This window comes from Kogia breviceps, chromosome 4 (genome assembly GCF_026419965.1).
Source record: "Kogia breviceps isolate mKogBre1 chromosome 4, mKogBre1 haplotype 1, whole genome shotgun sequence".
In the NCBI taxonomy this organism is placed as follows: domain Eukaryota; kingdom Metazoa; phylum Chordata; class Mammalia; order Artiodactyla; family Physeteridae; genus Kogia; species Kogia breviceps.
Genome location: NC_081313.1, coordinates 103424012 through 103438425, shown reverse-complemented (window position 1 = coordinate 103438425; position 14414 = coordinate 103424012).

Below are 14414 nucleotides of genomic sequence, written 5' to 3'. Positions count from 1 at the left end.
TGCTAGAATTCTGAAAGGTATAGTGAAACTCAGATATTCAGAATCAATAGGGTGAGCTGTATATTTGGCTATAGAAATGTGATTGTTAATTTTATATCAAATTGACAGGACCACAGGATGCCCAGGTATCTGGTTAAACTTTATTTCTAGGTGTTTCTGGATACAAACTTTGAATTGGTGAACTGGGTGAAGCACATGGACCTCTCCCGTGAGAGTGAGCATCATTAAACCCACTGAGAGCCTTAGTAGAACAAAAAGGTGGAGGAAGGTTGAATTCATTCTTAGCCTGACTGCTTAACCCAGGACGTTGATCTTCTCCTGCCCTCCATGCTCCTAGTTCTCAGGCGTTCAGACTGGGACTGGAAAATATACCATCTGCTCTCCAGCTCTCAGCCCATTGAACTACACCATCAGCTTCCCTGGGTCTCCAGCTTGCAGAGAGCAGATTGTGGGACTTCTCAGTCTCTATAATCATGTGAGCCAATCCCTTACAATAAATAGATAAATATAAGATATATATATCTTCTATTGGTTCTCTTTCTCTGGAGAATCCTGACTAATACAAGTGGAAAGAGGCATCCAGATAATTCAAAAGTATATAATGGAGCTCCCTGATTTGCCTAGAAGAATCAGTTATGTCTTTTATGATGGAAGGATGTTCTACTTCCCAATAGGCAGGGAGGAGCATGCATGTAGTTTGTACATTCAGTAAGCAAGCTCATGGTTGAGAGTCTACCAGGTATATGCTAGCCACTAATGATAACAAGAAAAAGGCATAGTGACTGCCCACAAGGAACCTAGTGTCAGAGTTTTAAGATGACCCACTCTCTGCCTTAACTGAAGGTGATAGAGGAAGTATTCATTTGTTTCCTCATTTGGGATTAATTAGGTACCTAATACAGTAAAGGCTCTGTGCTTTGTGCTGCTTATAGTGTAGTGAACAAGGCAGGCTTGACTTTTGCTCTCATAGGGTTGACCCTCAGGGTAAATAGATAAGTAAGTATTTTGTCACCATTGCTCTCTGTGTTAAAAAGGAAGAGGAGAGTGCTAAGAGAGGATGTGTGGACAGACAGCACCTTGGCTGGGGGGAGGGGAATGCTGAGCTATCTAAAGGATAAGCTAAAGGTGACTCGGGGAAGAGAAGTGTTTGGGAGAGAACATTCCAGCCAGAATGGAAAGCATTTGTAAAGACCATGAGGCCGGAACTGAAGGGCAAGGTGGCTGAGTTAAAGTGGAAGATGGGGGTTATGTGAGGTGAAGACAGAGAAGAAAGGCCAGCCTATGCAGAGCTGCACAGGCCATGTTAAGGATTTCTGTCTTGATCCTAACAATCTCTGAAGGGTTTCAAGCAGAAAAATGATGAGATCAGATTTGTATCACTTAAAATTTTTCCTTCCTTCTCTGTGGAGAATGGATTAGTATTCAGAGGTACAAAGCTATCGTACAAGTCCTGGTATTCATGGTATGATGGAGGAGATGGCCAAAAAGTCTACAGATTCAAGAGATATTTAGGAGGGAAAATGGACAGCAAAGAGTAAAGGATTGAACATGGGGGTAAGGGAAAGTCTGGTACCAAGGGTGACTTCCAGGCTCCTGGCATGGTTGGTGGGGTTCTTCACTAAAATGGAGAGAAGCAAGACGGGGGGCAAGGTGAGCTGTGGCAAGTCAGGGAGAGGACAATATTGAGGATGACTCCAAAGTGTTAATCTGGGCAACTGTTGCATTTAGCAGAAGACTCCATGAATGTGTGGTAATGGCTTTTGGGGGAGAATGGATTTTCAGTCATTGTCAAGCATCATAATATTATTTCATAATTTGTGTGCCTTCATTACGGTACCATACATCAACACTTTAAGACAAATATAGCCTAATCAGTTATATTTAGCAATATTTGTCACTCAGTTACAGTATAACATTGTTCATTGACTCTTCCTTCCCACCTCTCCCTGACTTGCTTCCACACGATTGTGTCCTCACTTTATCTGGATGATGATATGGAAAGAGATGATCATTGAGGTTAGACTCCATGGTTCAAATCTTGGTGCTATCACTTGCTGATTGTATGATTGTGACAAGTTGGTCAAACTCTCTATATCATATCATATATCATATTATATTTATTGTAATATAAATACTATTCATATTATTCACCTATAATAATACCTACTACAGGAGTTTTGTGACATTTTAATAGGAAAATCTATCTAAAAGGTCTGATACAATACCTAGCCTATGGTAGACACTCAAAAAAAAAGAAAAAATGGCTACTGCCATATAGTCTCAGAGTGTCCTTGCTCCTCTCCTGATATCCTCTCATCCCGCAAACCAAGATGGTAGATGTAGCTCTCCAGCCCCACCCTTTGTGGAGAGTAGAAAAGGAGTACTATTCTAATTTGAGCCTAGTTTGCATGTCTCACAGGGGGCCTCCCTACCTCCCTACCTCCCTCTCCTACTGTTTGGCCTGTCCCCTCTCCAAAGGACATGACACCCTCTCCCCCAAGACAAATGCTGAGGGCAAGAATTTCATCCCTGTATTTCTTCTGTTTACACTTACTCTCTTTAAAAACAAAAGGAGAGCAGGTCTTTTATTAAACACAGGGATATACCACAATAGGAGGACACATCAGAGTTTCCTCAGGCCCCCTTTGCCTTGACTGGAGGTAAGCCCCTGACTGCACTACTTTCATTTTCAGGAAAGTGTGCAGACCCAGAAATGGTATCCTGGCCTTGGGTGTCCCAAAATGGTTTTGGCTGAGACATTTGAGTAGTTGTTTATGTGGACATAGCGTTAGTTTCAGCTGCCAATTTTAGAGTTAAATGGCTTACATCACTACAAAATTTTAGCAGAACATGTTTTCCAAAATAAATGTCATTAAATCTACATTCACACCAACTGATGAGAGACTTGAACTCAGCAAATATGGCGAAAACAGCAGATCAGCAAAAGTAAGAAAAACACATGCTCCCTTCATATGGTAAAAATGACTCTTCCTTCGTCTCCAGAAAACACATCTACTTGGCGAATGAGCAAAGTGAATTCTGCTTCCGCTGAATGTAGGGAATTCATAAAAGGTATCTGCTTGTTTCCAGTTCAAGTTGCATGAGATATTATTGAATTTACATTTCCATGACATAACTGTACAGTTTTAAATTAACAGTGAGTATCTCTTTATTTTATATTAATAATTTTAAAACAAACCTATTCTAAAGTTGTAAAGAAAACAGTTTTGGCAAGTCAGTCAGGGCAACAGTATCCCTGAGGAAATTTGCACTAGGAGTCTTGCAAATAATTTAAGTAGTGTCTTCTGGAGCTAAGGGTCCTACCTATCTTCATGGTGGTTATCTTTATAGTTCTGAGAGTTAATGAGCCACAAAGTGATCATTTAAGGGCTAGTTTCACAGTAGTGGCCATATGAGTTTGTCATTGTGATGACATTTCTTAGAAAATCATCTCAATTTGTACCTTGTACTTTGAAAAGAGGGGAAAAAAAAGAAAAACCTTTATACCTTATTTCTACCCATTACCTCCATCTGGGATACAAGCAGTGTCTGATCAAACATATGGCACATAAACAGTAATTTAATTAAATGTGAACAAAGCCTTTTCATGTACCATATTTAAATTTTGAAATGTAGCCCAGTTTTCCTTCTATTTAAAATACATGAAACAACATGAAAAAAAAAAAAAAGTCACATTGTTATTGACAGATGTGATGATATGTACAGAGCCCTTGCAGCGTGATATGGCCTGGCTCCATCTATGTAGGTAGGCTATTTTGAATGTACTCCACCTTGGCACCCAATAGAGTTGAATATTTTTGTCCTGACCAACCTATCATTTTAATAAAGTTGCAAGCATAGCTTCATTTTGATTTCATCCAGTTCTAGCATCTGAAATGATTTGATTTAAATGACGCTAGGGTGTTTAAAGCCCAACCACGAGCTAACCAGGAATGTTTATTTAAAGTTGTATGTTCTCTTAGAAGTTCCTGGGCAAATCAGGGAGCAAGTATAAGTTTGAAAAAAAGATGAGTTTTAGACACTGCCTGTTCAGAAGATTTAAAATTCATGTAGCTAATTACGAGTACTCCTACAACAAAACAGGAATTTGACTAAGGACTCACATAATATTAATAAAATGAAAACCAACTATCCTGCCATAAAGTTGGCCAAAAAGAGCGAAAATAAAAACAGATTATGAGAATCCTGAAATATGTTTATTTCTTTTAATAGAAATAATCAGAATTCTACAAAGATCCTAGTTATACTATACAAAGTAAAATGCTTGAGGCAGATAAAATGATATATATAAAAGATCATCCAGTAGATTGTTTTAATTTTTAAACAAAAATTAGAGCCTTAACAGTTTAAAGCAAAGTAATTTACATCTCTTTTATTCCAACTGCCCAGTTACACACCTTAACCCAAGCATCACACTCCTTATAATGAAATGGATTCTTCACAACTATGGGCCTGATTCACACACAGTAAATTCAGATTAAAAACCTACCTGGAACTTTCCTTTATTAATATAATTAGGTCCAAGACTAAAAGTATAATAAGGCTTTCAGAATGGGGGCTCTCAGACTGGATGTTCTTACTACTCCATCTGACCAAGTGTCATGTTTTATGTATACATTTAAAACTTTTTATTTAATTGTTCATTCTTCAGCTGCCATCTTCTAGAGATCATAGGAAAAAAAACAAAGACCAATAAAATTCAAAACATGTTGTGCCGAGCACTTTTTTCCATAACTTTTTAAACCCATGCCTATGGCAAAGGAAATAAATTCCTTGTGTTTCTGAATCATTTACACTTAACTCACCAAAATGTTCTTTTTAAAAAGAGAACCGACATCCAACAAGTCTTCTGAACCTTTTATTTTTCTTTTACATATTAGTCCCATCTTGTCGACTCACAGTTCCCAAGGTGCAAGGTTGGTTCACAGCTTTGAACCCATATGCTGAGAATCAGCTTGAAACTTCACAAAACAAACATGCTTTGCTGTGACCTCCTCTGAGAATAATTCCAGTCGAGCTTTGGGTGTGACATTTTGTCACTTCTACTTCAGTTTTGAGTTAAAGTGGGAATAAATGAGGCAAGTGGGGGGAAAAAAACGAAACTTTAAAAAGAAGAAAGGGAAGAAAGAGGAAATGACTAGTTCGCTTGGGATGTGGTGCATAGAAAGAATTCTGGACCAGAAGTAAGGGGAGGCCTTACAGTTGCTGCTCTCGGCTCTAACACTAGCAAGGGTGTAGCTTTGTATAATGGTTACCCATCCAGGGTGGGCAACGAAATTCACAATTATAAAAATGAGAGGGTTAGAATTTACAAAGTCAAATGAGATGATTATTATGTTTCCTTCTGCCCCTGACATTTCTATTATTTTATGAATTTATCTGTGGACAATAAAGCCAGCCAAGCCACTCAAGGAGCTCAGTGATGATGCGAAATGCCACAAACTGGCCCTACCTCTCCCTCTAGTGCTGCCTCTGCTCTCCATTCTCCAGGCTGTCCCTGAGCACTTCTTTGACCTCTAGGCTGCGCCAATCCCTCCAGCTCCGCGTTCCTATAGATCCACTTCTATTTCATGTTCCAGCTGATTTATTTCTATTTCATGTTCCTATCGATCCACTCCTCTGAATCTTGGATCTTAGCTTCGTTCTACAGTCTGTTCTTGAACAGGAATTGGTTCCTTTTGTACTCGTGTGGGATTTGGCCCCAGAACACCCTCCATGGTTTGCCGTCTCTGAACCTCTTCTTGTTTTCAGTCACAAAAGACCAGGATCCTGCCTCAAACAGCTCTATAAGTCAGTGTGTAAATATCGTGAGAATTGGGCTTCCCTGGTGGCGCGGTGGTTGAGGGTCCGCCTGCCGATGCAGGGAACGCGGGTTCGTGCCCCGGTGCGGGAAGATCCCACATGCCGCGGAGCGGCTGCGCCTGTGAGCCATGGCCGCTAAGCCTGTGCGTCCAGAGCCTGTGCTCCGCAACAGGAGAGGCCACAGCAGTGAGAGGCCCGCGTACCGCCAAATATATATATATATATATATAGTGAGAATTGATTCAGAGTTAACAGCTTTGGTCAGCTATGAACCTAGACAATCAAACATTAATCCGCGATGACGTTTACTCAAGTTTTCTGGTCTAGAGGTGTAGGTAATCTGGGTGAGAAAAAAATTATTTCCAGCCTACTGACATGAACATACAGGAGCTTCTAAATAGATATGTGTTTAATACATTTTACTTGAAAGATCATGGGATCATCAAAAGTTCTGAAGGATATCCTTTGTCCTTTTCCTTGGAAAAATTAGCCTATTGGCTTTGACACAATGTTCGGTACACATGGGCCAACCTGGGGCTAGTGTGCTGACCTTGAATTATTTTCATTTAAGGAACATAGAGTTAACATGATATATAAGTCCTCTGACTAAGCATCTTCACATTCCAGAGACTCCGTTTATGCTTGTGATGATTTTGATGGTTTTTTGTCATTTCTCATGTTTATCACTTTAAAGATTTTGTAACCATGTGTGTGGAAAGTAGTTTGCCAAGTTTCAAACCCCTTGGAATTTCCTTAGTTCTCCGTTCAGAATCAGACTTAAGCTCTTCCAGGTTCTGTTTACTGCTAGCTAATGATGATTTCCTTATCCAAATGGAAGAAAGACTTTTGAACATATATTAAAATGTGCGTATGATTTCTGAGACATCAAATAGCTGGAATAACAAGTCAACATTTTGATGAGTTAAGTGTAAATTAACTAAAAACACATGAACTAAATTCTCCTTGAAGCACAGATGGTTTGAGAAACCTAGAAGTGCTTGGAAAAAATATGGCTTTTATTTTCATGAACCTCCAAAGTTTGAAAAAATAGTTGAAGATTAATTTCCATCTCTTTCCAATGGTTGCTTTAGATTTTTAATAGATTATATCCTTGTTTGTTTATTTGTTTTTAACGTGGATTGTCCAAGGAATGGAAGCCTTTTCTTCTTCCTCTTCTTTCTTTCTCCTCTTTCTTACTCATGGATGAGTGGGCAATAGGGTAAGAAACCCATCTTTGAGAGGCAGAGAGCACTAATCTGTTAACTGTCAAGACACTGGTCAGCCATGTTTTCTAATGGATGAAACACTGAAATGCAAACAAACCTATATGCGGCTCTGCTCCAGTCCTATTTCCTTTGCTCTGGCAAAGATAGATTCTTGTACTTTAGGGTGCTAACTGTTGATCCACTAGTATAGACTTAGAAATGTAGCATGACCTGTCTTCAGCCTTCTTTAATTCTCGCCTATAGACTTCCTTTGGATCAGGCAAAAGGAAGCCCATGGGTAGTGAGGTGAGCTCAGGGGATATGGCATTGGTGTTGAGGGTGATGCCCGGTTAATAATGAGGTGGCATTTTCCTTAGCCTTCTTTGAACATACCTTTCTTCCAGGGACCTTATGGGAAGTAGGGATACTGAGACCAAGATGAGATTCTAGGTCTCTGGACCAAAAAAAAGTCAATATGTTACTAAGCATCATCTAACACCACCCCATTATTTTTACCTTGGATACTTAATTGTGCCAGTATTCAAAGTATCTCCTTTTATAATCATTAAACTTTCTATGACAATAGAAAGGTATTTTCTATAAAACTTGTTCATCTAATTGTATATTTTTTTATTTTATGTGTTCTTTATTCACTTTTTAAAATTATAAAAGTAATACATACTTGTTTACCATAAACTTTAAAGGCAAAACATAATCACATCACCAAATCATATCATTATTAATAATTATATCATTATCAGTAGCAATTTTCACAGGCTGATGTATAATTTCAATCCTGTTTTCATATGTATGTGTATGAGTAGTTGTTGATGTTTTTCTCAGAGAAAGACAAGTACATACTATACCAAATTATTTCTCAACCTGTTATTTTCATTCAAAAGTCTATTCTGAAAATCCATCTAGTTCCATAGCCATAGCTCAAACTTATCTTTTTAAGTAACAGTTTAATGTTTGATAGCATTATTGCCTGTGATATGTTCAATCATTACATAATTGATGGACCTTCAGGTCGTTTCCATTGTTTTCCCACCCTGAAGAGTTTTGCTCTACAAATCATTGCACCTATGTCCCTGCATTCTAGGGCTTTGATCTATGCAGAATTAATGTTCAAAACTGGGATTACTCAGACAAATAGTATGGATATGTTTAATTTATAAAAGGTATAACTACATTACTTTCCAAAAAGAAAAGTAGAAATGTGTGAGACTGTCCATTTCTCCATATTCTCAGTTTTATTTTTTCACATTTGGTGAATGAAAATAGTCATTAGTTTTTCTGAGTTATTTTCTATTTCATTAATTTTGGTTTTGTATTTCTAAATTTTTATAAGACTTTATTTCTGTAATTTAAAATAATGGTAGCAAGGATAAATTTTGTAAAGAGAAGAGAACATTGCTCATGAAAATTGAACACAAATCAAAATAGAAAGAGGTAGGCCATGTGTTGACATGGGAAGATGTCTACCACAAACTAAGGAATAAAATCAAGATGCAAAACAAAATAAAAAATATAATTTGTATTATATAAAGCAAAACAAAATAAAAACTTTCTGGTCCATGGATTCTGAAACATTGCTCACCAAAGTGACAACAGCGCTGCTTCGAGGTACTCTTTTTGAAGCGGGGGACTTTCCATTTTACTCTAAAGGCATATTTGCACTGTGTAACTTTGTATGAGTGTGTATAACTTTTTACCTAAAAGATGATATAAAAACTCTAATTGATAAAAAAAGATCCGGTTGCAGTATGGCTTAGAGTGATGCTATTGTTTTCCCTAAGCAGTAAAATTTCCATGTTCCTACCTTGATCAGTATTAGTATGTTGTGCTGAATTTGACCTTGTTTGCTAAAAACTGTCAGGCTCAGGTTGCTATTCTCCAGATAGAATTAATGTCTGTGCTAAATTCTTCCAGCTACTTAGTCCCTGACTCAATCTAATTAAGAGCAACTAGTTTAAGTCACATCACCCAGGTTTATCTGTTAAGACAGCATTTCACTTACCCAGTTGCCATTCTCTTAAACGTCACTTCAGACATTGAAATTTGTCAGATCGTTCTGACGACTTTTGACCTGAGCCATGATCAGTATTTAGCCATGACATACACGTATGAGACTAATTTCCAACTTGGTTCTGGGGTATAATTTTACTCTTCGAGCACATTGCTGTCATTTGTAACTTTTCTTTTTGGATGAAGTATGACTTGCTGTAGTTAATTAGGTGTTTTAATCATTTAAGTTCAAAATGCAACATCATGAACAAAACACATTATCCTTTAATTAATTACTGAAATATTTAAAGTAATATTGTCTTGGTAGATAAATATAGAGACTGATCAATAAAATGAATAGAAATTCCAGATATAAATAAACATTATATTATATAATGATATATATTTCTATTTTACAATATATATCACATTATATCATAAAATTCATATTTCAAATAAGTGAAAAAATGTATTATTCAATAAAAAGTGGTAATACAACTAGGTAGCCATCCGGAAAAAAAAACATTCAATTCCTACCTCTCACATTACACTAAAATAAATTTCAGGTGGATCAAAAATTTTAATATAAAAAATGAAATTATAGAAGTACCAATAACATTGGAGAATTATTTTTATAGTTTCATGAGTAGGGTAGGCTTTTCTAATATGCCACAAAACTAAGAAACAGCAGAATAGAAACTGATTAATTAGACAACATAATAAGAAATTTTTGTATATTAAAATACCCTATACACAAGCTAAAGACAAATAACAAAATAATTTTTTTTAAATACTGAAACAGCATATCCTGAATTAAGAGCCTATATTCTTAATTCAGAAGGACCTTCCAAAAAATCAGTAAGACCAACAAATTGATTTAAAAAATGGAAAAAAGATAAAAACAAATGAAAATTTTTAAGACTCCTAAAGACTTACACAACATTCAACCTCACTCATAACAAATACAAATAAGAAATACAAATTAAAACATCAAGACACCATTTTGTACTCCTCACTGTCAAAGATCAAGTTCATACCGTCTGTTGGTAAAGGCAAGGGGAAACAGATATGCCTATGTATGTTGATAAAACTATAAGTCAGAACAATTCTATTGAAAAGAATTTGGACATGTCTATGATATTCAAAAACTATATCTGATCCAGCAGTTCTACTTTTAGGAATTTATTCTACAGATTAACCTGTACATGTTCAAACTAAAATATATTGAAGTATATTCATTACAGCATGGTTTTGTAAGAAAAAAGTACTGAACCAAACTGGTGGGAGGGAGTCTGGTTAAATAAATTATATTACTTCCTTACATTTGAATATTATGTAGCCATTGAGAAGAATGAGCCAGTTCTACAGTTACTGATATGTACTGATAGATATATTAAGTAAAAAATGGAAGATACAGAATGTGTACATAGTATACTACAAATTGTTTTAAAAGGAGAAAAGTACATATACACACATGTATGGGCATAGAATACTTCTGGGAAAGTAGGTACAAGACCCTGGAGTCAGTGGTTATCTCTGTGGAAAGTAGCTGAGTGCCTAAGGGACATAGGTAGGGGTAGGATAAGGACTTGACTTTTACCATATACCTTTGTTACATTTTTAATTGTGTCCTTTCCCCAAGGAAGTATTCCAAGGGTCCTTGTTCCCATTCAAGGGTACTCCCTCCTACTTGTACTTCCCAGGTTAGTGACTGGATGCAGATCAATAAGCTTTTCTAAGTATTAAAATATTTCCTCTACATATTAAGTGCCAAGGAAACTGAGATCACCATGTTTGATGGGCTTGCATATCATGGAGACAGTGGGAGAATGTGAAGTAGGGGAAATTTCTATATGACAGGACGTAAAAGGAGAAAGACTTTTGGGGGTTTGAGGAGAAGAAGAGTATAAAGAGTGAAGAGCAGAGGTGAATGTCCTTCATGGCCTTGGGGTCAGAACCCCAAGAGAATGGGTAGAAACATCCAGATATGATTGGGGGAATCCCAGGGTAGATTGTCTTGTTCATTTAGGTTTGGTTTGGTTTGGTTTGGTCTGGTTTGGTTCATTTTGTTCCAGTTTGGTTCTTAAGGTATTGTCTGAGAAAATTTCATGCCTCTTAGAAAGATCCCATGTTCATCAGGGTACCTGAACAGCAGGGATGTATCTAAACAGGTAGGCTTAACATAGCAACTCCAGTACCTCCTGGCCTGTTCATGACATGTTCAGGATCCGGATCTTCCTACCTGCTCTGATGGGAGGACAGAAAAGTACAGAGTAAACCTATGAACCTGAAGAGGATTGATGTACTGCCGAAGAGGGTACAAGAATCTATGACCAGACTCAACGGCAGGGACCATGAACTCAGAAGTAGATGCTAGTGTCATGCCAAAGGGACCCAGCAAGACTGGTCACCCACGGGGAGCATCAGTCCAGGATACCCGGCACAAGACCTAATCAACCACTCTGCTCTGGGGACCAGTGAAGAACCAGAAGACAGTTTGTGAGATAGGCCTTCTTCCTGCTTTCATGAGAACACTTGCAAAGCCAAGCTTGCAAAACTATTATTTTGCTATGGACTGAAAAGTGTATCTTGAAGCTGCATGCTAAACTATGACTTCCATCTTGTAGGTGGGATTTGTCCTCACCCTAAAGCAATGAATAGCTTGATACAATGAATAGGAAGTCACAAGATATAATTTATGGGGACTGTAAAATATGCTAGTTTAACAAATCATTCCTCATACATCAGTGTAATGTTTGTTTGTTTGTTTGCTGTCACTCACCTAAAGTTCTGTCAGGCATAAGTAAATATATGGATATTTTGACTGTAATGTTGTAAAAATCATTTTTTTGGTCAAGAGCTAAAAAATATTGCATATTTGCAAATGAGTTATATATTTCCCTAAATATTTATTTGACAAGTGGAAACTGCATAGGAGACATCAATACTTGCTATTTGTTGGGATCCACATCTCTCTGACCTTGAATACACAGCCAAGATGCTAATAAAAATCTGCATTTTTTAGCCTCACTGCTCTGAAAGTATCAACATGTCATTTAAGCAAAGCAAGGGCAAAGTGTGTGTGTGTGTGTGTATGTGTGTATGTGTGTAAAAGTTATATATCTAATAGCCACAGAAGAGTCTTCAGGTAAAGCAGCAATCAACTATTTATAGTGCTTTCAAGTCTACTTCCAGTTATACTATGAATATTCTTGAAAGCCCCCAAAGTATTTCTTGCCTTGTATATTCATCAAAGTGCTGGAAAATTACACAAGAGCAATCAGATAAGGCAGTTAATATGGCTGGTACCTGTATGACTGCTTTACTCCTCCCTCTATGATTAATTACAACTAAATTGATGTTACCAGCAATGATTAATTTACAAGTTAGGTGCAAAGTAAGTGAACTAAGCAAATTGGAATTGGCACTAACAATTTCTTAAGCCTTAGCAAAGCACCCAAATCATGATAAGCTATTATGCACAGAACAATTTCTCCCACAAAATGGTTAAAATGCATAGATGTAGGCTTTAGTTTATTTATATATATATGTGTGTGTGTGTGTGTGTGTGTGTGTGTGTGTGTGTATTTTCTTATATCCTCTAAAGCAAAGTTTAGATGTTAAAAAAAAACTGACATTTTTTTGCTTAGATATACTGCATAGATATGCATGGGGAGACAAATGCCTCAAGTCTCATTTACTCAAAATAAATGCAAAATGTTTTCTTCCATTCTGATCTTTTAGTATTATTTTTAAGACCCTAGATTGGGTTGTATACGGACACAAACCCACACTTGGCGCAATTGTGCATATTCTGAGCCGGTTTTCTCCTACTAAAAATGAAGAGAATTTTAACAATTCCACAGAGCTTTTAAACAAAATAATAGCTTAGAAGCCCTGGCACATAGCAGGCTTCCTGTAAGATCTCCCACTACAGTTTCCAGTGGGTTCTCTGAACAGAGAAGGAACAGTCTAATAGAGGCTTACCACACCTGCCAATGCAACTTTATATTTACTTATACATCCAAAATACATAGGCGAATAAAAGCCTAAGGGAGGCCACTGTTTTCCCCCAAATAAGTTGAGCTAATGGTCAGGAAAATATATTTATGATGACTGTGTACTCAAATGGAGTTGAAATAGTAGCTTGAAACTGTATAATCTCTTTGCAGAGGGAAGATAAAGTTTCATTCAGTCAGATATTTTGAAGAAACACGGAAACATAATTATTAGAGCCATTAAAATTCATCTCATTGGAACACATGCTTTTGCTCTAAGAACCCTGGCAGAAATTGATCGAAGCATGGTGAGACAGGGTAGGAGACAGAACTAGGCTGTGGTTTTAAAAGTTCTCCCCCTTTGTCGAAAATCATAATGTGTGTTCTCAGCTTGCAAAATTTACAAAATTCCCAAGTAATACTATTTAACCCAGTTGAATGCCTTTTTCTGTTTTAAACAAGATTTCTTCAAAAGACATGTAACTCAGCTGAATTGAAAGGGATAACTAGATAAGCTTCCCAAAGCTTTTTGCTTCTCATTTCTTATAGCAAAGACCATATTTAAGTCATTTATTAGAATAGTGCCACCTGATATGGAAGAGTTGCTCAATAATTATTTGTGTAATAAATATACATTCTATTCTTTAAGATTCAGAATTTTTGGACAATTGATAGCTAAGAATAATAAGTAATATTTTTTAAAAGAGACTCTGACAACTATCTTTATCATTTTAAATTAACCTTTGACCAAATTTTTTCACTACAAAGTCACACATACATCTTAAATAAGGGACATAAAATATTATTAATGTCTATTATCTTTGGGGGGGAGTTAAAATTCTTGCAGGTTCTTGTCAGGTGACATCTTTTCCACATTTTAAAAACATCTATTTTGATAATTTTAAAGAAAATGACTAGGTTGGCTCCAAACTAGGTGTTGATCATAAAACACCAGAAATGAGCTGATGAGAGCTGAGGTTAAACAAGTAACATATTATTCTTAACTTATTGCAATGGGTGAGATTAATCAGTGCAAAGGTGAGCAAAGACAGTAGAAAAGAGTATCAGCCACAAAATGTGAAGATATTAATATAATACATTAAATGTTACTATTTCACTGAAACAAATACAGTCTTGAACAAGGATATAATGATATTAAACCTGACCTTAATGTTTCCACTGTCAGGGTAGCTCTTTTCTCTCCTCTCTTCCTTTCACATTTTGCCCATTCCAAGGGACTCTTCTACTGCCTGCCTCCTCATATACATTACCTTAGGGACCTGAAGCACTCCTTACCAGCTCTTGTTGGAACTCTTGTATTTTTATTTATTTATTTTTTTAAACATCTTTATTGGAGTACAATTATTTTACAATAGTGTGT